The sequence below is a fragment of the Excalfactoria chinensis genome, chromosome 2, assembly GCF_039878825.1.
Source record: "Excalfactoria chinensis isolate bCotChi1 chromosome 2, bCotChi1.hap2, whole genome shotgun sequence".
Classification (NCBI taxonomy): domain Eukaryota; kingdom Metazoa; phylum Chordata; class Aves; order Galliformes; family Phasianidae; genus Excalfactoria; species Excalfactoria chinensis.
In genome coordinates this window covers 83,189,646-83,217,480 of record NC_092826.1, presented here as the reverse complement: position 1 = coordinate 83,217,480, position 27,835 = coordinate 83,189,646, and the positions used below count along the sequence as shown (strand labels likewise).

The window sequence follows — 27,835 nt, the reverse complement described above, 5'->3', positions numbered from 1 at the left end:
AATTGAAGTGGTTTATGCAAAACAGGCTCTACTGAAACCAGCTGAAAACCTCAGGTACTTGCAGCAGATAACAGAGGCTGTAGCCAGATGTGTTACTGCCCTGTGTCAGGCAGAGGGACTCTGTATCCCAAGCACCGCCAGCTGCCTGTCACCGTCCCCAAGCTGCCCAGTGTGCGCCAGAGTAAATACTCACGTGATTGCTCCTCATGCATTTCAGTCAGAATTATCTTCCCCGTCTTGTAACAGAGGTTTTTTTCCTTAGCGATATTGTTTAAGCAGACACAGATCTAGGGACTGATCATACAGGAGACTGTTGTGAGATCTGCAGGGGACAGCCCTTTGTAGGCAAATGGTGGGGGACAAGCAAATGGCGAAGGGCTGGGATCATCAACCTATTCCCCAGGCTGTTGTCTTGCTGAAAAAAGAGAGATTGGGACATTCTTCCTATAGGTTACAACTCCTTCCTTCCTGCCTGCTTTTCCCACTGTATGAGACACTGCATGCATGAAAACCTAGGGCAGGCAATCAAGGGACATGGTTTCAAATGAGAGGCTGGGAGCTGGAAGTGACCAAAGGAATCCACTGAAGTTGTCTAGCAAAAGGAATACCTGTAGGTCTCAGAGCCCTCTTGTGCCTTTGTCATGCCTTTAGGATCTTGTCCCGTTTCTGATGGTGCTGGCCAATGGCTATTGATAAAAATTGATAGACTTCCTGCAGAAGAAGGTTTCCATAACCATTTCTTCACTAAGCCCATCTTCTCATCGAAAATCCTGGCCACCTCATGCAGATGACTTCAGCTACACTTCCCTGACACTTGGGTTAAGCTTAAATCCCTTTCCTCTAAATCCAGCCTTTTGTGATGCATCTACTTTAACTGGTTCAGAAATGATTTCTCAACCCAGCAGAAAATCAAGCTGTCTCATTTACTTTCTGCAAGCACATTCAACGGATTCGACCTTGAGATAACTATTGTCCATTCCTGTCACAGCCAGAATACACATAATTCACTTTGAGCATTTGTTTAACTCAGCAATATGACAGAAAAAGACATCTCTATATTTTACACTAAAAAAAGGCCTTACAAAAGAGCTATTCTGTATAAAGAAGGTACATAACAAAGAAGAGCAAGTTTTCACAATTCTGCTTCCAGTTTCACTAGGGCAGCAAAATGAAGTGGCTCTGCTCCATCCCCATACCTAACACACGCACTATACAGATAAGAAAAGACAGGTTTTACAACACATTGGATAAACTGCTGCTCCCCATTACCGCTCTGGGGAATCTAAGAACGGAAATAAAAGTTGTATAACAAGCAGCAGAGCACAGAACCAACAACAACAACAACAAAAAGCACAATTCAATGCTGTGCTCAATGCACATCTCAGAGGACTTTGCTGGATCCTTGCTCTCTCCTAAAGAAATGCTCATTCCAGGAGTGGCTGAACACCGCAGAGTGATCATGGGCTCCAACAGAAGTCTGTGAATATGTTCCCAAGAAGCTCCCAACTGTGCTTCAAAACCCAAGATGACTGCCATTTAAGGTTCTTGAGGGCTGGAAGAGCTTACACATAAGATTTTCCTCTTGAAACCAAGAACATCAGGACCCAGAAAGAGTTCCAGCTGATTTTCCAAGCAGTGAGTGACTGGCTTTTTTAAATACAGCTGCTTTTTTCATTAGAAGACTAAAAATAGTTCTGCTCCTAGCAGGCTGACTTCCTCTTAAGCGTTCTGCCATATCCATGTGTGTATTTCATTCAGGGTTTCTGCATGTCTACGCCACTGTGATTCTATTTCAGCCTTTAAGTACATTCAAGAAATTTTTCATTTCCCTCTTCCATATTCACTCCAGATGTCCTGAACTGTCCAAAACTGTTTCATGTTAGGAGAATTTGTAGGGATATTCTGGCATTCACACTGCTTGCATCTGCTTCAGTGCTTTTAGGAAAGATCAACTTTCTTCCCTAACTGCTAGCAAATATGGACAACAAGTTTATGGTTTTTAAACATCCATGATTAACAGTAGATTCTTTGCTTGTTTCTCATGCAGAAAGAATAACTAAATACTACCATATCAAACTTCCAATTTTTTTCTCAATAGATGCTAGAGTGAGAAAACTGAGGAACTGAAATATTTCCATATGTCTCAGAAAGCATACTGCAATGGCAGCGCACACTTCTTCACAGTGCCGTGCCAGCACTCAAAAACCCTGTTCTGAAAAGACATCCAGACGGAGAGCTGGGAGACTTGAAGCACACGTTGCAGTGCTCTTCTCAATACCAGTCACCCTGTTTTCCAGACCATGCAAAAACTGTGCACTGCTGCTCTCTTCTAGCTTTCAGGGTGGCTGTGAAAATCAAAGAGGGGAACCAGGAAGGTAGAGATATACCCCTACGTTTCCTCTTAAGTTAGTACAGAAACACAGAATGCCTTAGAGATCATCTGGTTCAAACCCACCGGCCATGGACAGGGCAGCCACCCACCAGATCAGGCTGCCCGGGATCCCATCCACCCTGGCCTTGAATACCTCCAGGGATGGGACATCCACAACAGCCCTCAACAATCTGTTCAAGTGCCTCACCACCCTCTGAGTAAAGAATTTCTGCCCAACATGTAACCTAAATCTCCCCTTTTTTAACTTAAGACCATTCCTCCCTGTCCTATTGCTATCAACCCCTGTAAAAAGTTGATCCTCCTCTCATTTATAAGCTCCCTTGAAGTACTGGAGGGCCACAATGAGGTCTCCCTGGCGTCCTCTCCAAGCCAAACAAGCCCAACTCCCTCAACCTTTCTTCATAGGAGAGATACACCAGCCCTTTGATAATCTTCGTGGCCCTCCTCCGGATCCTCTCCAAAAGCTCCACATCTTTCCTGTTCCAGGGGCCCCAGACCTGGGCACAGTACTCCAGATGGAGCTTAACAATGGCAGATTAGAGTGGGACAATCACCTCCCTCTCCCTGCTGCCACCCCCTTTTGAGGCAGCCCAGGATACTGTTGGCCTCCTGAGTTGCAAGTACACACTGGTGGATCATGTACAGCTTTTCATCCAACAAGACTCACAGGTCCTTCTCTGCAGGGCTGCTCCCTCAGGAGAACTCTCAGGAGTTCTTCTCCCTATCTGCACTCATGCCTGGGATTGCTCCAACCCAAGTGCAACACGTTGCACTTAGCTTTATTAAACTTCCTTCAACTCTCATGTGCCCACTTTTCAAGTCTGTCAAGATCCCTATGGATGGCATCCCTTCCTTCTATTTTATCAACTGCACCACTCATCTTAGTCTGTAACCAGCAAACTTGGTAAGGAGTTTTTCAGGCTTTGGCAAGAACTTAATGAATATCTCATGGATTTAAAGGGATGCAGCCTTTGAGATAACAGATAAAAATTTGCTTACCTGGGAAGATCAGCAAGAGGGGCATTTGAAATCAGCTCCATGATGGATGAGGAACCAGAATTTAGCCCAGCTGAATTCCTCAATTCCCATGATTGCAAGGAATCATAGAGTCATAGAATTGCTCAGGTTGGAAAAGATCTTAAAGGTCATCAAGTCCAACCACAAGCTATCCATACTACCCTAACTTTAACAAGCCTCCACTAAGTCACGTCCCTGAGCACCACATCCAAATGATTTTCAAACACATCCAGGGATGGTGACTCAACCACCTCCCTGGGGAGCCTATTCCAGTGCTTAACAACACTTTCTGTAAAGCTTTTCCTGATATCCAACCTAAACTTACCCTGGTGCAACTTGAGGCCATTTCCCCTTGTCCTGTCATCTGTCACCAGTGAGAAGAGACCAGCCCCGTTCTCACTGCAGTCACCTTTCAGGTATTGGAAGAGAGCAGTAAGGTCTCCCTCTCAGCCTCCTTTTCCCCAGACTAAACAGCCCCAGTTCCTTCAGTCTCTCCTCATAGGGCACATTCTCCAAGCCCTTCACAAGCCTTGTTGCCCTTCTTTGGACCTGCTCCAGCACCTCAATGTCCTTTCTGTACTGAGGTGCCTGAAACTGAACACAGTACTCGAGGTGAGGGCTCACCAATGCTGAGTACAGGGGCAGGATGACTTCCTTAGTCCTGCTCACTACACCATTCCTAATTCAAGCCAGGACACTGCTGGCTCATATTCAGCCAACTGTCCATAAGTACACTAAGGTCCCTTTCCATCAGGCAGCTTTCCAGCCACTCCTCCCCAAGCCTGGAGGGTTGCCTGAAACTTCTGCCCATCCCAATACTTTCTTCTCTTGAGTCACTTAACATGATTCTCCGCACCACTTCATAACTCTGAACAGTATACTTTGCAACAATGGGAACACCAGTTAAACCAATAGCTTACCTCCTAAAATTCAAACCAGAAATATATTTACTTTTCCAAAGCTTTGGTTTATAAGTATCATGCACTTCATTAAACCTGTCCAGAATGTAGCTGGGAAACAACAGTATTCTAGTACTCAAGGTATTTCTAGATAAAAAGGATTTGCATAAACATGATGAAACACTGGTAGCATTTCTGCCCAACCCTAATCTTCTTCCAAGTGTAGATGTGTTATCTAATGAACTTAAACAAGTACAGCCTTAATATAGATAAGCTGGTTGCAAAAGTTTCATTCCAGGGAAGACAATTTAAAGAGAACTCCAAATCTTGTTCATAGTCTTGAGTTGCAGTCTTGCGAATTACTAAATGTGTCTGAGAATGCAGAGGTATCCCCATACGCTTCTTACCCTATTTCTAGAAGAATTGAGATTGCTTCCAGCCTCACAGTCTCAGGTCAGAAGTTGTTCTGAGAACGGTACAGCTTTTGACTTCTTGAAAAGGAAAGGAAGAGTAGAAATATGCTGATATCCAGGAAGCTGAAAAAGATAAATGTCATCTAACTCCTCCATCAAATGTACACTAGGTAATACCACGCAGAATAAATAGTCCTGACCATTTTTTATGCTACAAATAAAAAAACAAAAAAACACCACGCAGGTTTCAATTCCCTCTTTCTTCATAAATAGGAAATAACTACTCACAAGAAGCCAGCGCAAGTAGAAAGTAGATTAATCTGGGTATGTTTTGCTCTGAATTGTGCTGCTGCACTCTTATGGCAATGCCAATCAAGAACAAAACTTGGCTTGCCATATCCTTTCCCTCTAAATGTCTTATTCTGACCAAACAGCTATTCTGTTTTCTGATTAAACACTGTATGGAGCGTGTTAATTTCTGCTTCAGCTGATTTTGCTACACTAAATGCAAATGCTTCCTGTACTTATGAATACAATCTGTTCATAGTGAATAGTTTAGAAAATCTGGCTGAGTTAAAACAGCAACAGTATCCATGTGGGACCAATCTTCCCTGGACAACTCTTGTACTTTGATTCATAAATTCTTTCCATAGGAAGTATCTGTGGAAAATCTCCAGCACATCCAGAAATGCAGAACTCTGTTGTTTGAGTTATTATAAGTCCTAAAATACTTACTGCTTCTCTCTTTATTTTTTAATTTATATAAATGTTGGCACTTGGGTTCATCTGAGACACTTCTATTCCTATTTTTCATTACTATAGAACGTGTATTTTAATAACTGCAGTACCATCCATCATTAGCACTACCACGTGAACCTATTAAAAAACAACTTCCAGTTGTGAAAAACCTAATTTCTGTACCTCTTTGCCCGCTGCTATCATTCTGTGTATTTGACCTGTGGAATAAAAACCCAGTTGTTTGATTACGAAGCAAATGAACCACTATCTGGCTTAGAGAGCAGTATGTCAGGAAACGACACAAAAAAACAGCCTTGTTAGAGGTGAGGGTCACAGCAGTGGCAGAGCAGTGGTAAATATACCAGGGAATGACTGAGACCCATAGTATTCATGATCCAGCACATATGGAGCAGAAGAGCACTGAAGGTAAGCATGGCTGTGGGGCTGTCAGAAAACATCCAGTATTTGTAAGAGACATTGGAGGCTGAAGGGTTTATTTCCACACCAACAGTATATTTTGGACATGCTCAGTTGCCCAGAATGGAGAGCTTAAGCATGCCTTAAGGTTTTCTGCTCACCTCTGGCAATAAGAGCACTTGCAATTTGTCATGCATTTATGCAGAAGTGCAAGGTGTTGCCTAGACACAAGAGCCCTCCTGCAGATCGGAGCCTTGCTTATGAAATGATCCCAACAGAGGGACCCTAAGTCTTTCCTGAATTAAGACTTACATAACCTTTACTAGAACACTGCAACTAGTCAGGAATAAAGAGGAAACTAGCACTTATTGCACATGAGGATCCAGGAACAAACTTATTAAGTCACAACGGCACCTCACTAAAATCTCCTGTCTGTCAAAGTTCTCCTTAAGTTCACTGCAACAACTTAAGGCCTTTTCACAGAGCATTTGTCCTCTGTTGATTGTCTCTGTCAGACTTAGGTTCATCCAGTATCTCCTTTCTCCTTTTTTTTCCCTGCTTTCTTCAAATGGTTTCTGTTCCTCATGTTTCCACTGCTCATCAACAAAGGAAGTTCAGGTGTACCCTAGAGGTAATGCCCCATTAGATGCTGCAGTCCTCAACTCAGAGCAGCATTTCTCTCAGTGTTTGTCCAACTCCTACCCAGCCACTCTACTCCAGGCTTCAACTGTAGCTGCAAATATGGAATTGCAGAGGATTGCAAACTGGATGAGGCTGGAAGAGCCCTCTAGAGTTCATCTGGTCCAGCTCCTGCTCAAGTAGGACCACCCAGAGCAGGGTGCCCAGGCCCACATCCAGGTGGCTTCTGGAGATCTCCAAAGAGGAGACCGAATCTTCTCTGGCAGCCTGTTCCAGTGCTTTGTCACTCACACAGCACAGAAGTGCATCCCGATGTTTAAACAGACCCGATTTCTTCTCTCTCACACCAAGACAAGGTTCTAGCTCTTAGCAGAAATGCTGTGGCAGCAGAATTCTTTGGGTAAGCATTCTGTGGCTTTCTTTTAAAAACTGAATTAGTCATATGCAGAGTATGTCTAGAATGGAACAAGGCCAGAGATAAAGTCCTTTTCCAGCTCATCTTTCTATGCCAGATGAAGAAGATGACGTTTCCAGCTGCTTCTTACCCCTGCCAGAAGATACAGCAAGCTGACCTGCTAGAGTAAGTATGTTTCAGGCAAAATGAGTGAAGCTTACTCCAGATATTTAAATAGTTAGTCTTTGCTCACCCAATCTGTCCTGAATTAAGCAGGTTTATGAGTGGTACCCACAATGCTGAGCCACAGGTCAGATTGGCCAGTACCCACTGATGTCAGTAATAAGTCTTCAGGTAGAAGATCCCTATTGATAGTAGCTTTCTCAGCTGGCTGGGAAATATGCATGAGAAAACCTGTACCTGCAGCCCTGGGCTAATGTAAATGCTTTTTATCACCAGTATAGCTGCTTCTTTTCCCTCATGAGATTGCCCTAGTGTTACAAGCAAATTATGCAGTATCATCTGTTCTACGCTACAGCTGAAAACAGATCAGCTTGCTCATGTAAATCATGCCCAAGGTTATCACCCAGCATTTCTGAGAACAGGAAGGATAGCAGGTACACAATTTTTCTTAAACGGTGCCTGGAAGGAGGAACTTTAATTTCTTCCACATAATAAATAAGTAAAGCAATTTTAAATCTCTCTGTAATAAGTGTTCACCGTACTTAGTTCACCTAGCATTTTTCTCTAACTCTCAGAAGATCCTAAGTAGTTCAGCACAATACGAGCATCTTTGATTTCAGAGGCAAGGAAAACTGTTAAGAAATATCAGAGATTACCTTCCATTAAGCTTGCCAGTTTGTAAACATGAAAGTGCACACACATGGCATTTGACTATGCCCTGATCAGTCTGAGCAAAAAGCAGGTATGACAAGTGTTCTCATTTAAGTTGTAGTCATTACCTCATGCTTCATCCCTTCTGTTGATAGCAACCTTGTCATGCAGCCAAACAAACAACAACCAGCATAAACAAAATCGATCATTCTGTTCTTATAGTACAGAAATGTACATAATAAAACCCATCAATTCCCACAGAGATACACTTTAAAATAGTTAGGTTGCCGCTATAAAAGAGAGACATAAAATAAAAATAGGCTAACAGCATCAAAAGCTATTCTGTTGAGTTGTCTGCAGCTGTAAATGGGTTCGTTTGGCTTTTTGAATTATAGTTTACAGACGCATCTATACAAGATTACAGCTATGAGTTACTGGTGTGTATGGTTTAATGGATTTTCCTGCTCTCTGGTACTGAAAGCTCCCCGTCTGGAGTTCTGCTTCTCGATAGATCTAATCAACTAATACTGTGTTTTACAATATTTTCTTATTAGCTACTAAACTTGTGATTCTTGGACCCAAGGAATGAAGTAGGGAGAGCTACACATGTTTGATTTATGTGAAGATGGTCCCTATTTTTGTCTGTTTCCTCTATAGATACATTTGCCCCGTGGAAGTCAAGAGGCTTATGTTTCTCCTACATCTAGGAGTAATATTTTTAATACCCCTATTTAAATGCAATTTGAAATATAGCTGACTGCACTGATTAAACTTTACACATTATTGCTTCCTTGGTAGCCCTTACACAGTTTCCATTAGCTCTATAGCCACTCCATGGCCTTATCCTATAGCACTCTTTCACATGAATAACTATTATCAAATGCTAACATATGCAAACTCTACCTCACTCAGCAACTTCCTTAATTGATAACAGCATTATGGAAAGAATTGAAACGACACCTTTGAATAGTGTCTGCCTCTATTATTCTTTTTGAATTTCTTGCTCCCATTACTGAGCACATGGCTAGTGCCTAGCAGGAACTGTAAGCAATTCGTTGAGAAGCATCTTTCATTTTCGTCCAGGTAGATTTCAAGGACGCTGGCCATTTGTAAGACGTTTTGCCATGGCTCTTCTGATTCATCCATCAGAGGCGGCTTTTGAGAGCTGTCACTAACCTGTGCTAAGGCTTGAGACAGTGCAATGAAAAACCCAGTGCTGGGTACAGAAATCTCCAGGGTGAACTCCCTGTATGGAGATCCCTGCACAGAGTTCAGACAACGTGGCTCGGCTTGACAAAGATAATTTGCATTACACCATACATCCACATAAATAATAACTATGTCTTCAAAGCAGCAGCCCAATTACACCTGCTCTGTATATGAAAAGCGCTAATACAAAAAAACAGGCAATTCAGGTGAGGTATAAAATCTATATGTGCAATAAACAGTGCATTAGCAAGACACGCTGGGCTGCTGGAGAAAAAAATCAGTGTAAAAGCAAAGCATGGAATTTCAGACAGGAGTCAAGCAGCTCCCAGCACAGACTGCAGATGGGTACTGCCATGCAAGTCTGATGTGGTTTTCCTGGCAGTAACCGAAGACAGGCAACTACTACTGCTGTGAAAATTGTATCTGTCTTAGTAACTTGGCTCCCCTCTGTACTGCTCGTCTCCCAGAAGTGTGTATTAAAGCACCACAAAGTGCAACACGTGACACCAGTTGACTTCTAACATCTGCTGCATTGAACATAGAAAAGCACTCCACAGGTGGATTTCTAAGGAAAGCTGCCTTGCAAGCATGCAAGAGAGCTTTGCTCATTCTTTTCTGTCAGGCGTTGAACTCAACTTCAACCCCAGTTTCTAAAAGTTTGGAAATGTCTATCTGCCCATTGCCAGCACCATCCAATGGGACACCAAGGCAGAGCAGGGCTGTGGGAAGGGAACTCAGGCATGGGGTCAGGAGCTGAGGGATAGCGGGGCCGGGTGGCTGCTCTACTACAGGCTTTGCCAGTCAGAGCATCAGGTTACGGCATGATTCGGCTGCACGAGGCGAGAGGACTGGAAAGGAGATCGGTGGCCCTGTTGCTGTTACAAATTGAAACCATGATGTAAACGGAGGAGGGGACAGCTGCATTATTCACAAGGGACTGAGTGGCATCCATAGTGAAGGCAAGCCCTGCTCATCAAAATCTCACTCTCTCCACTGACCTTATCGCCAGAGGTAAACCAGCCGGCGGGCATAATCCCACATGACATTGCTCTCGGCTTCCAGCTCCAGATTTCCAGGGCAGGTCATAAATACGAGCAAAACAGATGGCTCTTCTGGATAGCCAGTACATCAGGATGGCTTTCACTAGGAACATCTGCAAATCCCCTGATGGCAGGGGTCGGCCTACTGACGGCCATCCCGCATCCCGCCCGGCTCCCCCGCCGCCTCAGCTCAACTTCTACACCCGCATTGCGTGTAGCGCAACAATTGATTTCGTGATAAGCATTTGATATTTATACAAGCGGAGAAGAGAGAGAGGGGGAAAAAAATCTGTCAGAAATAGCTTTACAGATGAGTCTTCTCATTGTCTAACAAGCTTTTCATTGTTTTTAATTTTCATTTCTCTCCGTGGTTCAGGGCACTTTGAAAAAAAATTCTATTCAGCAGTTTCCCACTCATAATTCAAGAAAGAGAGTCGTGTATTATAATAGAGATAATTAGCTTTGACTGAAAATAATAAGCTTGGCACCAAATATCCCCCCACTACTGCACAGAATAACCATTTATCGTCTTATATACTCTCCATCAAGCCTAATTACTGCAACAGTAATTACTAACCTGTTGAAAGAACAAAAGAAAATGCAACTAGCTGTGCACTGAAATAAGGAGTACATTGCTGCTTCTAATAAGGAGCTCTTGGTCACCCCTTTTCAGAACACATTCACGTGATACCACTTAGAGCCCTCTCAACACACACATTTGTACCCCAATAAAGAAAATACATCTACAAATAGCCTGATTTGAATGAGTAGGTCCCACCGCTTGGGGCCAAATTTCTGTTTTGTTACACTGAAGGAATTCCAGGGATTTTTGGATTTCTGGGAATTTAAGAGAGCAGCGCCTGTCCCCAGCTGCCTGCTGAGATGCAGCAGACTTCCATATGCTGGACAGCTTTGCTTGCTTACTTTCCTGACCTGCCAAACCTCTTCCTGGCTGTTATTCTATCTCTCCTCAACAGATATGCTGCCATTCATGCCAAAGAGTGTCAAGAAAAGATTCAAACAAATACAGCCCTCCGTGTTCAAAGAATAATGCACCCTTAAAGGGTTTACAGTATAATCTTTAACTGCAGAATTGTATTGTGTTCATCACTGCATCTCTCCCTAGTTCCAATCTACCACTGTTGCTCCTGTTTCATTTCAGCTTTGAGCTCTACCTCTGACAGCTGATTAAGTGTTGGAAAAAAGCAGCAAGGGGCATAACCCATCCTTTTTGCTGTTCAAGGTGCTCCCCACGCCACAAAAGAACCGGCATTCAGGAGAGTTACACAGCCATCCAAGAAAGAAGATTGAAGCATCATCAGCTTCCACAGAATGGCTTGCATTGGAAAGGACCTTAAACATCACCTACTTCCACCCTAAGCATGGACTGCTGATCTGATTTTGGCAAGTGGAGATGGGGGAACCTGGTGCCTTCCAGACACCATCAATACTTTGCAGAACACAGACTGCCAAAGTTGTTATGCTCATTCAATCCAGGAACTGGAACAATGCCACACAGCATATGCAAGCGTTCACAGCTAATCAAATTGGCTGAAATTTCAGATATTGAATATTCGCTGGGAAACTGCTTGCAGTCATTCCACAGCATGTAAACAACACAACCCTCCCACCTCCAAAACCCCCAACAAGCTATAAAGTAATTCACCGCTTAAAGACAACCCAAAAATACAACCTAGAAAGCCTCAGAGGCAGCAATCCGAAGCACTAAACAAGCATGATTTTTTTCTTTGCCTCAAAATAATGAGACTAGTTTAAGGAGGCTTTTGAGGCTTTTGGGGGGTTTTTGAGTTTTTTGAATCTACCCCCTTGCATTTCGAGGCTTTAGGGACATTACATTTCAGGGCATTTTCACTAGTATGAGGCCTAGAAGTGACTTTAAAATAATAATAATGAAATTAAATTAAAATCACTGCTTATCTCCCCTAGTCACACAATCCCAATGTGACACAGGCTTTAAGAAGAACACAACAAAGACTCCATGCATTTGTTTCCAAGCAGTGTGTTCACTTCCTCTGGTGAATACACACTGCTAGGTGACATTCAGGCTGTCAGGGGAGAGAGATTCCCAGTATCACAAGACTACTAACAAAGGCAGAAGCCAGGACACCTGTGATTATCCCATGCACAGAGAGAGTCACCACGTATTATCAAAATAAAAGGGAAATGCCATAGCTTAATGGCTATGTCACTGTGGGTTTTGCAAATACATTGCAGTAGGATAAGACCACCAGTGTTTTCTATAGCTTTTTACTGGCTATAAACAATACATGCTATGTTATTAATAAATGTAAACACATTTTTACTTCCAAAAAACTTACTTAGTTAACTCGGTATTTTGTTAGTGAATTTAAGAGAAGCTTACAGCAGGGTTGGAGACTAGCAGATAAGCTATAAACAACCATGTGAAAATCGGTCATTTTCTCTTGACAAAACTAAGAGGCATATCTAATCACTATCTTAAAAGGAAAGGACCTGAAAGTCAATTTGAATATAGTATTTAGCATTAACACAAGACAACATTTAGCACTAACACAATGTCACATCAGGCATCAAAAGCAAATGGAATTACTTTCCTGTCTGTCCAGCAATAAAATATTCAGTTATGGGGTTACTCTACATGCCACAATACATTTTCCCACTGGCTGAAATAAAAGAAAATCATTCCAATGGGATTGTTTAAAATTTCCCTGTTTTCCCACCTTCCTAGTTGAATTCTTTTTTAGTCACTGAATTGCACTTCTCTTCATTATTTTCCCAGCAGCACTTATAGCAGCTGCTCTCTGCTACTTGCAACATACCATCTAACTGGACCAGGACAAAAAAAACAAACAGTTGTAAGTTGTAGGCATTGCTCCATCTGGAGAATGATAATACAAGCTGTAAAAGACAAGAGGCCTTTAGTATGCCTAGGATTGATTCAGCTTTCCTTGGTACCCTCTCAGAAGTCTGCCTTCACACACTCCAACTAGCTGCTTTATCCTGCATGAGTCAGAGCGATAAAGCCCACTCAGGAAAAATATCCAAAGAAAATAGTAGCAAACTGGTTAGCTGGAAGTAGGACAGGCCTACGCCAAAACCAGAACCACAAACACATCCAAACTTGGGAAATACAGACCTTAATTTCACATGTATTCCCTGGATCTACAGCAGGTCTCAGAAGGCCTTCTAATCTCTGTAAGTATATCTACTTGCAATGACAGTGTTCGGTCACTGGTGCTGTTTGGCTGTCTCCATGCTTTCAGGAAAGGAAATGGTTTGCTGGAGACAAAGAAAAATGGAGCATAACTCATTTTGTTTGGAACCGTAGCTTTCCTCACTAGCAAATACTTCTTTAAGCACTTCTGAGGGTCAGACCACTCCGATTCCTAGACACGCTCCAGAGAAGTCACAAAAATTATCATGACCTGTGATCGGTGAGTGGATAAATCTGGCTTATTGCTGAACAGAAGCTTCAAGATTCAAAATGATAAATGTAGAAAACACCTTCAGATTTACGGCCAAATCCTAGAGACACATAGTCAAAATAGAGGATTTGTTTTCAACATGAGCACAGTTAGCATCAGGAGATCTTTGGCCTGTATTTCCTCTCCAAGACTCACACTGCTATCTTCATTAAATATCTCGCAGTAACTCTTCTCAGAATAGGTTGATTCATTTATCTGATGATAATAGTTTTTACAACAGTTCTCTTTCACAGAATAAGCTACACAGTGAGCACATCCTCTCACATGGTCTTATACAGAAAGGATTATTACACGCTTTCAGGCCGAACGTGTTTTTGACTTCAGCAGAAATGATTCCCCCTCTTTAACAGGCTTCATTGAGGTTACAACATTGGTTGCAAAGAGAAATGCATTACAGCTAACAAATCCTCCAAGATATAGCTGCCTATACAGCTGATACAGCAGGGCATACAGAGCCGGGGTATCAAGAATAATGAGTGCTTTGTTATAGATGAAAATGAAACTTCCTGCATTCCGAGTTAATATAGATCTTTTTCTGGACATTTTTATGTCTAGGCTTATTATTCAGTTTGGAACTTTGTAACAATCTCACCCTCCTGTGGCTTTACAACACACCCCATGGGAATAACATAATGACTGGACACATCTCTAGGATTTTATGTGCATTCTTTCAACAAACTTGAAATGTGGTCAGAGGTATTGTCAGACTCTCTCTATGAACAAACCCATCATCTGGACTGGAACTTCTTAGTCATAACAAACAAATATAACTAAGTGAATTAACACTGCCTTTTTAAGATTCTCTGCTACACATAAATAATGTTTTACTGTCTTTCTCTATCAGATAGATCCTCACTGCCCATAATTTGGCTTTGGCAATGCTTGGCTTCCGCTGACCACCTGATCTAAGTTCTCTCACTCTCTTCCTCTCCTGAGGAAAAGGTCAAACATTATCTCCTTGTTCTGGTATTCAGGCTGGTGCATCTTTCTGGACCTAACCCTGCAGGCTGACAGATACCTTCTGCTTGAAGTGCAGGCATCTTAATGGAAAAGCTGAACTTGAGCAAGAACTACCAGTAGGTAAGGAACCGATGCTAACATGTTAGTCTCTCTAAGAAAAAAAATGCTGTTTTCATCCATTATACCTTGATGTTTAACCACAAAGTATTGCATTTTTTTATTATTTTTTTTTTTTTTGCTGGAAGCATGAAAAGAAAAATAACAGTCTGCCCACATGTTTGCTGGATTAATAGAGCTCTACCTCTTTTGCAATTCCCAGGCTCCGCTCTCTCCCAGCACTGCCATCATGCCCTACGTCCTTTATTGGTCTCTTTGCCCAGATAGGTCTATTTAGCCAAACTCTTGTAATCTCTGCCTGCTTCTCAGCACTAATGGTATCTCCCACACGGAACGCCCCAGTGATTAACATCAACAGTATATGGAGTACAACCAGGTCTTTATGTATCCTGCTCTAAACAATTGCACAGCCATCTGCCACAGGTACAAGGTTTCCATTGTCCTCTGTAAAAGCATGTATTGTGCTCCCTTTCCTTCTGCGAATGAGAAACTGTGTGTTGCTTCAATTGCGACTAGTCATGCCCTAAAGCAAACACATCTTCCTCAATTAATCCACCTGTATCAGCCAAGAAAGCCTGGCTCCTTTCACTGGCACCTCCTGGTTTCCAAATGTCCTACATGAATCATCTTTCTCATTTCAGATCTGGGTCATTATGGATCTGCAGCTTGTTCACCTTTAACAGTCAGTTCAGATATAAGGTCAGCTCTGCACAAAATGACCAAAACTGCCATGCTCACCAAGCCCAAGAAAAACTTCAAAAATCCACATGTCTGGGTCCTTCTCTCAGCGACCAATTAACTTTCCTATTTACAGAACAAGACATTCGTTTCATCTAAACCTCAGAATAAAATATATATATATATAGTCAATAGTATAATGTCTAAGCACAGGCCTGCGAGTTTCCATGGTTCAGTGTATGTTGCATCTTTGGTCAAAGCCCAGGCTGCTGTGACACAGAAAAGAAACAAATCCTCTTCTCCCACAACAGAATGGTTAGCTCAGGCTAGCGCCGACAAAGATTAAGCACAGGTGAATAGTACAGCTTGTAGTGAGTAAATAACTTCAGTACTGCCAGTCCTATGACATTCCTATATAGGAACATCCAGGAAAACTATTTTATACTCTCTAGAAATACTATTTTGAAGGTACATACCACAGTTATGCCAGAATTTCCTTCATACAGCAGCACAGGTCCATCACAAGAAAACTCCACTGGTCTTTTTGCAGTTATACCAATGTTAACTGAAATTAGAGTCTTAGCAGATTTTAAAAACTGAGTGCATGAAGGAAGCATAAAGCAGAGATCCGTGAGATCACCAAAGAGATACATTGATCCAAGATTCCCAGGTACAAATTCTGGCCTGAATAATACCCACTCTGCTCTGGCTATATTGACTTTTATGACTTATTTGAAAGAAGGAAGCGGTACATGCTATGATATTCTCTTCTTCTAGCTCACAACCTTACACACATTTCTCCCAGTCTGAAAGAGCACTGCTCTGCTCAGCAGAAATGGGACAATGTGCCCAGAGAGAAGACAACTCAGAACACAACCCACCTTCTGAAGGCTATGAGAGAGCCTGTGGTGTACTCATCCGCAGCCAGCCCAGAAGACTCCTAATGGCACCACGTTAACTCCAAACTCTGACTGTCCTTCCCAAAGCTAAACACAAATATTTCTCTGAAATAGGATCTGTTCCATTCGTGAAGTTAAATAAATAGCATTAGAAAACAGGTCCATCTGGAACTAAGAGAGCTGAAACATTGTTTTTGTGCTTTTCTTGATCCCCAGAGTATTCGAGATTCCAGATGCATCGAGAAAGAAACTGGTTATTTTAAGAAGCCTTTTTAACTGGCTAGATGGTGGGGGGAAGGAGGGGGTCAAAATGGAAGCTGCCTAACGACAAAATCCATGAACTCTGACCTTCTGTCTGAAGATGAAAGCCGAGTTAGATGATTTTTCTATAGATGTCATTAATGCAGCTTTTAAGGCTACCCTATTTGAACTCTTAGTTGCACTTCAGTTCTGTAAACAACCGCCTGAGGGAGTTAAGTGAGTGGAAGTCCAAAAAAGTAAGAAGTGTTTTCAGCCATGGAGAGTATCAATTGTAGTGAGAAACCATTTATGTCCTGCAGCCTGACTGGTTGTCACTATCTGGCAACAGAGCGGTACTTAACAAGAGTTAATATTCCTTAATAGGTGGGTGGAGATGTGTTGGCTTCACCACATAGCCAACAAAAGACATCAAACCAGGCTAACCAACATAATTTGAACCTGTCTAAACTCACAACTGGTATCAAGCACAGGAACTGCAACGTAATTTCAGAGAACTGGCATATGACTTATTTAATTCAGCGTGCTTTTAACAAGTGTTCAGAGACAAACAAATAACGCTACCTAAGTGGTCAGCTAATGGACAGCAGCCCATTAGTGGAGGACTTACTTCAATTGAGCTCAGTGTCCTCTGACACATTTTAAGTCTTATCTAAAGCAGCTCCAGGTGACTTTTTTTCCCTTAGAAGCACCTGTAGACGACTCGTGGCAATGTATTCCACAGGTTTAATGGGTATAATAGAAGACTGCTCTGCTTGAATTCAGATTTATGGCATTCAATCTTTGCCTCATACAATTCGGAAAAAAAGAAAAAGAAAAAGAAAAAGAAAAAGAAAAAGAAAAAGAAAAAGAAAAAGAAAAAGAAAAAGAAAAAGAAAAAGAAAAAGAAAAAGAAAAAGAAAAAGAAAAAGAAAAAGAAAAAGAAAAAGAGAAATAAAGAAATAAAGAAATAAAGAAATAAAGAAATAAAGAAAGAACCAAAAAGTTGTACTCAATCCAGGTTTTTGTACCATTCATTGATTCATCATCAAAAAGCTGAAAATTGGTTGTAGACATGCCCTAAATTCAGAACGATCCCTAGTACTCTGCTCAGAGATCCACTTCTTCCCTTCTGCTGAGCTCCCAGTTGCCTCCCAATTGCTCCCAGTGCCCCAGGGCACTGCACTTCTTCCCAGAAACATTTTGCTGCAACACATACCGCATAGCTTCATCTTGTGATTCCACTGCTAGGTTGAGGGCTTTAAAAGAAAAAGAGTGAGTCCAAAACTAGCAATTCCACATAGAAATAAGTAACTAAAGGAAAAAGCTGCTAACATCAGATACCGGGGGGAGGGGGAATAACTGGGATTGGTTGCAAAGGAAAGGAGGGTGCAAATGGGCACAAAGCAAGATCCTAGCAAATGAGAAGAAAATCTCACTTAGCTGGCATGCACTTCAGTAAACAGGTTGCATACTATACTCTGCTTCCCTGCCACACTCCAATTCAAACGCTGCTCACATACGGAGTGTGAATGTTCTTGTTCAAATCCCATAAGGTTTTTATTTCCTCTGCTTATTGACAAAACAGTAAAAACACTATGTTGAACAATTTCGCTACAAGAAAACAGCAGTTTGTCAGAACGATCGAATCAGGCATCCTTCAATGGAAAAACCACAATGCTATTAGGCAGTGGAATGTAACAGAGATAGTTCATTATATGGATACTAAGAGATGGTATTATTTTCTCTTAAAAGGTAGCGTTTATAAAAGGTACACACTATTACAGGCATATGAAAATTACTTGAAAAGGGAGTGCAGAATGATGTTGAGAGGTTAAGTGGGGTGTTCCCCTTTATCTCCTCAGACAATACAAACCAAGCTGATGCTCGAGGAAACTGAAAGGCAGTGAATTTACCAACAACAAAAGGATTTTTTATTTATTCAGTGCATGATAAATAAGCTATGAACCCCGCAGTCTCGAGACATTATTAAAGCCAAGAGCTTATCGAGATTCAAAATGAGATTTTTATATATGCACACAATAGAAAAAAACTGGCAGTAGTTCGGAGTACTTTTAAAAATTTACAACAAGACCTAGAAGGGAAAATTCCATCTTCAAAACTGATTTAAGAACAAGGTGATTACACCCACATGAATAAAGCCTTGTTCCATAATTGACTTCATCATTCAAGACTGTTTGGGGCTAAAGAGCTTCTTAACTGGAACTTACCCTACATACTCTCATCTGACACTTTGAACAGCAAATCCAGCTAGCAGTCACTTGCCTGCCCTTGGTTTTCTGCTATGACAATTCGTGTTGTAACCTCAGAGGGGATGGCTGAGGTGGTCATTCACTGGCAAGTTCCTTTCTACAGTGTCAAAGTCCTGGACTCCTAAAGAGGACAGGAAGAACTGTGGCTGCAGGCAGAATTTGGACTCCTAGGTGTGTTAGCAACATCTTCTGTATCTACAAGGAGCTTTACTCGCCATTCTCGATTCTCTCCTTCGTTTCTAAACTGCTTTGACATAAGGCAAAATATTACTGTGCAAAAAAATACCCATAAAGTGAGCTGGGATTTGAATTAGGAAAGGGAATTCAGCAAGTAGCAAACTCACCAATGAATACAGCTTTTATTATTCCAAAGTATTTGCAAACATATGTTGAGTTCACTAGCTGGTTCCAGCTAGCAATGGCTATCCTGTTTCAGTAAACTACAAAAGTTAGAATTTCAAGACAGAGAAAAATAAAACCAACTCAGATACCTCTCTTCAGCCAGCCCACCGGGCACTCAGAGGCAAATATGTGGTTACTCATAACTCTGGGACTTGCATGTTTCCAGGCTGAGTATCTCATGACAGGAACTTGGATGCAGTATCTGTGGGCAATACTTTCAAGCTCACTACCTGCCTGAATATGTATCACGTACTCAGGGTCAAACAAAATGGTTCCATCTACTGCCGCTGCAGGAATGGATCCACGTTCCCTTGCAATTGATCATAAAAGGACTTATTTTTCTATTACAGGCAGAACCTCTCATCCAGAAATAGTAAATGGCTCCTTACTGTAACCACTGTTTCCCTCTGAAATGTCAGCTGGGTCAGGAGAGAAATGTTTGAGGACAATAGCAACCAAGCCTCTCCTCCACTACTTGTTTCTTGAATAACTGTACCAAATCTTTCACTTTACCAGAAGGAATGACTATTACTCCTCCATAATCATATGGCCCTGAACATATTGTAATGAGAGTGCTTCTCTCATTGGTGCTTCTATCATATAGCCTACAGAAACTAAAAGAAAACTTCCTTTTTAGAAAAAATAAAGCAAAAAGCACAGAAGTAGCAATAAGATGACAGAGATGCTTCTGTAGGAGAGTCAGTTTTGGGTCATCTTCTTGCCAGTAAAAAGAGAATTGTCAGAGTTCATACATAAAGAAACAGTCCACACGGTTAATGTATTACCAGCTTTCATCTGAGCAGCACGCACATTAGATTTTTTTATGTAGACAACCCCAATCCAAAGGCAATTCTCTGATCATCTTTTGACAAACAGAAAAGACAAGCATACTCGCCCAACTAAGAAGCCACTGGTCCTGCTACGATCAAAGCTGAGAAGCATCTCTTTGCACTGAGGCTAAGTTGGGGCACTTTTCTCCATCAAATTGAGTATAGAAAACAGATTTGATGCTATTGATTTGTATCCCAGTGCTGCTAATGGGCTTGATCAACTAATGCTCACACATTGTTTTGACGACGTAAGTATTCTTTTAAAGTCTGTACTCATCTCTATTGGCAGACTATTTTCAGCACTGAGATCACTTGCTATGTAAAATTCAATGCAATAAAAAGGAAAATAATGTTAGTGTGTTTATGTGCTGAGTTTACATATAAGGAAAGTAAATGGTTTAGATACAAGTACTTATCAGAAAGATCCTATTTGCTCTTCACAACTGTAACAAAGTTTTGGAAAAAGAAAAACAACAGGGAGATTTGGCAGAAATTTTAGGAGTAATACTTTGATATTTGGCATTCCCATAACATGCCTCCTACCCCCCTTCACCAAAAAGACTTGCCTTGACTGAATAACCTTTAATTTGCATTTACATACTCATATCTTTATCTATAATGCATTACATGCACATGAAGCCAAGTCTCTGATCATACAGAGATGCTATTTAGAATACACAAAACTTCCCTGGAGGGTTTCCATTTAGAGAAAGAAACAGATTATCATAACTCTCATGCAATGGGAAGGAGAATACAAAAGGCACAGCTATTTCCACTGCACAGTATCAATGTCATTCATATGTCCCTATTTTAACATATTCATGTAAAGCAGCAGTCCTCCACAAAGAGCTGGGAACAGTTTTCCAAGAACATCAGGTAGAAAATAGCCTTTGTTCTCTCTCCTGCTGTTGTCCAATTTGAACAGCAAAGAACTTCTGAATAAAATTTACAATAATCTGTTATGCAGCTCACCTGTAGTACTACAATTAGAGATTTCAGAAGGCTACATGCTGCCTTTCATTTCCAGCACGCTTGGCCTCCACTGATGGATACAAAAGGGCAATGCAATGAAATCATATGGTAATAACTGTACAGAGTAAAACAAAGGGGAGGAACTCAACTAAAGAAAAACTGTAAGAAAAAAAACAAAACAAAACAAAAAAATCCATGTAAACTCGTGCTGTTCACCTGTTTCCCTCATGAGAGAACAGTAAATCTTAACAGGTAACAGAGAAATCATGCTGAAACACTTGTGATAGGATTTTGGTATGGGATGAGAAGTGGCAGAGAGGAGGGAGGAAATGGAGAGACAGCTTCTAAATTCTGTTGGGTTCTTTCTTTTAGAGCTTAATGCTGGGTCATTTATGGGAGTGAGCTTGTATGTTGGATTCTCCTTAGAGGCCAGATAGGAATGACTCCAAGGGGATTTTGTTCCAGAAAGGAGAGCACTGAGACTGAGTATCTCAGTAGCCAGCTGGAAGCCCAATACCAAGACTGTAGGAATGAAACTCGTTCTGCTGAGAGAGACTCCATTAGTACTTCTGGAGTGACATCAAAGATAACACCTTTTTTCTTTTTCCTTCTAAATAAGTACACTTAGAACATGTACACATGTACCAGGTTAGTCTTCTCTTACATTTTCAATGGTTGCTCTTTGCTTTCCTTCAAGGAGGATGCATTCCAGTTAGACAGTGTGACACACTTCTCCACTCCTACCACAATATTCATAAGCAAACTTGTACAAGAAATGTTCTCAATTAGAGTCAGTCTCTAAAACGAGTTACCAGAGACACCTTATTCAAGCACTGACATTAAAATAACTTGTTAGTCCAACTGGCAAGGATAAAACCTCTGCCTCACAAGAGCTTCCATGTCCATGACTAGATTTGCCAGCAGTTCCACCTGAGAACAAAAGCTGATAACTCCAAACTGGGACCACTCAGATAGCACGAGGCTGACCCAATATAAATTTCCAGATGCAGTGAACTAAAGTGAACAAAAGATCAGCCTGCACTCTCCCAAGGCCTCCAGCTGATTCCTTCCCAGTTACAAAGCACTTATGTCCACAAAAAGTCAAGAAAACTAAAATGACCAGCTCTAGGTTCTGTGCTCATATATTTCAAGAAAGAATAAATGGTTTACATCTTTTCTCAACTATGATAAAGGGAGGAAGCATCTGGAAGCTTCATTTCTCCAAGTCCTGCTGAAACATTCTGTGCTTCACTGAGCTAATGAGCAAGAGCAAGGCAAAAGGGAGAGGTCTGTATGACCAGGGTTTCTCACTGTATCACCAGCTTCATCCCAATGAGTTACAAAATCCTGCAAGCTGGGAGAGTACATTTTGCTATCTCAGCTTGTGTGGACAGTACAGCCATAACAGATGCCCCAACAGTTTCTGTGTAAGGGAATTAGGATAAGTATGTTCTTAGGTACAGACAAAAAGGGAAGAAAAAATAAACATTTTGTGAGGTGATGGCGCAGTGCAACCCAAATGCTGTGGTGTGTGAGAAGGACAGACTTTGCTGGTCCTTGCACAGATTAAAACCTCAGTTCCCATTTGATGTTTAATGTCAGATCCTTGGCTGCAGGGCTCCATGTTGATACCTTGCACACCAAGCATCCCTTTACAAACTTCCATCTCTTTGTGGTGCATCACCTCAGTGGTGCGGCTTGTGAATGTTGGGCACAGCGAGATACTTCTGAAGCCATTTGTGAATGGCTGGCGGATTAGGACCATGAAATGAAGTAGAAGGTGTGCTGATCCTGCACCACAAGAAAATCCTACAGCACTTTGGAAGGGCTTCTTTCCCTCTCCAGAGGCTATCCAGATCCTTGTGCAGGAACCAAACCAAACAACCTGTGGCGGGACAGTCTGTCATAAATCTTACAAGGAATTCATCCATTTTCTTCTCCTCTTAACTTCACCTTCCTTCTCTTAGCACTTCTCTGAAGTGAAAATGTTCCTAGCTTTTCAGATAAAAATAAAAAAAGATTGGTCATGAATCATGCAATTCCACTAATACCTAGAAACTATTGTACCGATGGGATGGGAAGAGAATCCTGACATTTGGACCCAAAATCTCATGCATTAAAAATATACCAAATGTCCTTATTATAAAAAGCAGCAACAGAACAAATGTTAGAGATAAAATTTTTTACTGCGCAGCTGTACAAAGGAGGGATGCACGTTAGAGGTTTAGAATAGTCAGTGAGAAATGGTGAAAAAGGAAACATCTGCTACTTAATGAGATGTTACAAGCTTGTATTCTGTAATGAAAGTACACAAATTCAAGAGGAAAACAGAATCATACAGCCTGAAGCCAGGAAAATCCAAAGAGTGATGGATTGATCTTCAGACCTTCAACATCAATAGGACTATTCATGCATGTAAATGTTACATGTGTATTTTAGCACCTGGCTGAATTAAAGCCTTAGCCTTAGATAGCAAATCAGGAGTTCACTGCTGGTTTTCAGACTGCAGAAAAGACAGCCCGTTTTGAGAAATGCACTGATTACCCCAGTTTATAATCTCCTTAATACCATAAGTTCCACAAAGATACATTTTGTTCCCTAGAGCTCCCCAGAAATCAGCTAAGCATATGGACTGCTTGCTTACACCTACTACAGAAGGCTGAGTATTGAGGATTTATATATTTTAGTCTATGTGGTGTAAATATGTATAAATTTATATTGTGTTAATTTATGGCATACACTACAGAAGGTTTTGCGTGAGCTACATTGCATTCCTTCCCACGTTTCTGCTGAAATATTCATCTTCGGGTCTTTTTCTCCATGTTTTCCTTGGTCTCGCCACAGATGTTTGGGCAGCTTGCGTTAGAAGGGAATATGCCTTAGAAGTACATTTAGGAGTTTAGGTGATGAGAATACCAAACTCAACTGTGTGGCTACAGCCTGAGAGGATTAACAGGCTTGGTGAACACTCACCAATGTCTCAGACCTGCCTTCTGATACACTGGCACGCATTGCAACGTAACTCAAATTCAGCACCACCAAGACAGACACCCAGTGCACAGAGAGCTGCCAAACTAGTGCCTGACAAACACTGCATTCACACATAAAACACGCATACATAAAGCTGCCGTGCCAAAAGTAGGACTGATTCTCACAAGAACAGGCACCTGTATATCAACAAACTGCACTCGGCAGCACCACAAGCAGTCCCTCCCATCTGCCTGCACAGAGCACTCCAGAATGAAAACGTATTACAGAGTCCCATTCTCTCTGAAAGCAGTAAGACTCTTGCTGTTGGCTCAGCAAGAGCAAGGTCAAGCCATTGGGCCAAAGCATAATCCTTATCTTCCACAGAGTCCTTATCACAAATGCATCAATGCAGCCTTTGTGTACAAGGACTGGCAGGAGCCCAGAAGTCTCAGTGCCAAATCAGGGCCATAACATCCAGTAAGAGATACGAAGACATACAGAAAACCTTTTTGAAAGCCTGACCTAAACAAAAGAACTGGGGCTCCACACAATGTTTATTTGCTTGCATTCACGTTATTTAGCAACACATAGAACTTTGCTGACTTACTAGAATATAAAAATGCACAACTACATGAATAGTACCGGAGGGAGTTACCTAAATAAACTAATGTATCACATATAGCTATTTAAATCTACCATTTATTACAGAGTTGCAAATGCAACACAAACTACTGACAGAGAGGAATGACCAAGAGGATATACTGCTGTGAATTACCTTCAGTTTTATTTTTGACTCTTTTTCCCCATTCATTGTCCAACATCATTTATGTGCTCTGCACTTGTCGCAATATCTGGGAGACCTGGGTTCTGTTGCCGTGCACAATTATAATCCAAACCCCATACTTGCCCAGGTGCTAGCGAGACCCTCGCTAGGGCCAAAAGGACCACCGTGACTCATCAAGAAAGGTGGCAAAATGGCGTTTATTAGGAGTAATCAATACCTTATATACCTTACTACTTCGTCTACGCCCCCTAGGGCACGTTTGAAATGCGCGCGCCCAAAGTACATCACTAGATAGGGGATGGAAGAGGCTGGTTTACTATCACCGTCACATCCCGAAAAAGCCCCGCTACCGCCTATATGCTTGTACTACAAGGTTCAGCCTCGTTAGCATCTACAACATCTCCCCGCCCCCCAAGACAACAATTTATCCCTTTTCAATGTGAACACTAAAATCCCAAGTATAATCTACTATAAATTTGATATTATTCTATATGTTCTATGCAATATACTTATACTATTGTACTCAGCTTAACTGAATTACTCATCTACTTAGTCAAATTTAACCTTAACAAAACTAAGATTGATCTTAATGCAATCCTTACGATTACTAATATATTACTCTTATCATAACTCCATTACTCTATTAATATATTACTCTTAATATAACTTACTCTATAAATTTATATAAACCTTAATATCTATTAATATATTACTCTTAATATAACTTACTCTCTATAAACTTTATATAAACCTTAAAAGCTTCATCCGATATAATGAGTAGTGCAAGTTACATTTGTGCAAAAGAAAACAATACCACAACTAAATGAAGTGTATATTAAGATAGTCCCTTTGATGTCTGGAACCATCCGAGAAACAGTTCTCATCCGTGATGTTTTCTATTCTTCTTCATTCTTCGTCATTCTTCTTTCCATTCTTCATCATTCTTGCATGATGCATCTTCTCTGTATGGTGAACAGTAGTCAAAGTCTTCTGTCCGTAGCCTCGATAGCATCCATCAGCTCATCAGCACACGGCAACATGCACCATCATTACATTAGCGTGTAATCGATATGTAGTGACTAGGAAACCAGAATCACGCTCTATAGGATAAGAAGAACACATCCTAAAAGATAAGTGAAGTTGCAAATACAGATAAGTGTGAATCTACTGTTGGCTGAGACCCGACAATTCTAGACTGAATCCAGAAGGTCCCCGCGCTTGTTGTTTGAGCGGTACTAATCACCGAGACCAACAGCAGCAAAACAGTCTCAGGTACCAGATTCGGCCTCCCCACCAACTGCTCCTGTAAGGAAAGAACTCTTATCCCACTTCCCATAGTCAGTCTTCACCAACCATTCTTGAGTAAAACGAGAAGTGAAGCAGGACCCATTGTCAGTCTCAACGTGACTGGGCAAACTGACCATAGCAACAGCGGTTGCCAAATGGTATCGGACTGCAGTCAAGCCAGACCTGACATGCTGAGTGGCCGTGATGACAGTAGAGGAGGTACTCACAGCAATAGCCAGTCCTTGACGGGGAGACAAGCAAGGCTCCCAGATGACACCAGTTTGCCAGATCTGCAGTGACCCTAGGCCAAAGACAGGAGTGCTGGCAACTTTATCTGCTATTGCATTACCTCTGGTAAAAAGGCTTGGCACCTCAGAGTGACCATGCACATATAAGGATGCAACAGGAGCTGTGTGAGAGGCCAAGGTCTCTTCCAAAATTCCAGCAGCCTCTGAACTTGGGAAGTCCTCCCGGCCCATCCGGGACAACTGCTTGGCTGCAAAGATGGAGTCAGCAACAGTGTTAGAGGGTATCATTCGCCAGAGGTGCACTGCGACCATCACAGCCATCACCTCAAGCATCTGCACGCTGACCATTCGGTTTGTGAAGACAGCAGCCTGTGAACTACGGTTGGAATCCTGCCAAACCACCATCCTGAGATCAAGAGTCTCATGCTCTACCAACTGAGCTAACTGGGCCATTTCAAGACCTTGAACAGTGTCCATGCAGCTCTGTAAGATCTTTTGCCAAGCTGCAGCCATTTCGCTAGACGGATTTTGGGGTTCTTTTGGGTTGGATCCCTTTAGCTGACCATACAAGGGCTTCATCAATCGAGAAGGTATCCCCAAAGCACCCCGAACCCCCTGGAGGGATCCTACCAGTTTCTGCATATTCCATAGTTTCTTAAAACGTGGTTGAATATCAAGACCCACCAGCTGCATCATCTCAGTGCTAAACTTATATTCCAAGCACTCTGCTCTAATTCCCTCTTGCATGTCTATACCATGCACAGGGTAAAAGGGATTATCTTGTTCAGCTGCCACATCCCTCCCAAGCTCAGTCATCCATCCCTCTTTCCAGAATGTATATTGCACCAGCTTGAGAATCAGCTTGAGAAAGTCCAGCGCTGCTTCAGATCCTCTATCTAAATCTGGGAAAGTCTTTTTCTCCTTTGAGGCCCTCTGGGTAAAACACAGTTGTGGACATTTTTTCTCCAGTTCTTTTTGCTTTTCTTGTCTATTTTGGATAAAGCACAGATCTCAGAAAGTTTTCTGATAGCTGAAGCTGCAACCATTACTCCTGACCATCCCATCAGTTGCTCTGCTTTGCCCTTAAGCACCTATCCCCTAAGTGCCTGCAGATGCTCACCAGATCTGACCCTATACCCTCAAACAGCATTTCCAACACAGTTCATAAGTTGCCAAACATAGGATGGGCAAGAACAAGGTGATGCTGTAAGAATAAAACATACAGTGGTAAAAAGCCATAGATTTCAATAGAGCTTAATTTAGTTTTGCTGGATCGTTCCTCCATAAATACTACCACAACTATACCACATAAGAGGAGATGCACCCAAAAATGCTTCTTCAGCATTTTTAATCAACAGAAGTTGAACAATTATAATTTAGCAGTCAAAATTTACAGCAAATCAATGAGGATGCACATAACATTACCCTGCCACTTTACTGTGCAGAAGATTATCTAGACCATATATTTCCCTGGTTTTATTTTATAAATAGGCCAGCTAAAGCCTCAAACAAAATTATACACAAACAAAAATACATCTTTCAGATTACAGCCACTTTTCTACCTCAGCTCTGTCAACCCGACTCTTTACCAACCTACTGCCAGGACCCTTCACGTCTCACCTGCTGAAAGTATCCCACAGTGGAGTCTGAAGCAGCCTCAGCTCAGAAAAGAGAAGCTACCGGGTCTGAACTTAGGATCAG

At 41.7% G+C, this 27,835-nt stretch overlaps 1 long non-coding RNA gene across 1 annotated transcript in view; it reads right to left on the bottom strand.

Moving 5' to 3' along the window:
• LOC140248386 (uncharacterized) overlaps positions 1–13,193 on the bottom strand; it is a 46,878-nt gene extending 33,685 nt beyond the window's left edge. Inside the window, exon 1 of the long non-coding RNA XR_011902833.1 lies at positions 13,129–13,193. This is a non-coding gene — a long non-coding RNA (uncharacterized lncRNA). The remainder of the gene's footprint in view (positions 1–13,128) is intronic.
• Between the last annotated feature and the right edge of the window lie 14,642 nt (positions 13,194–27,835).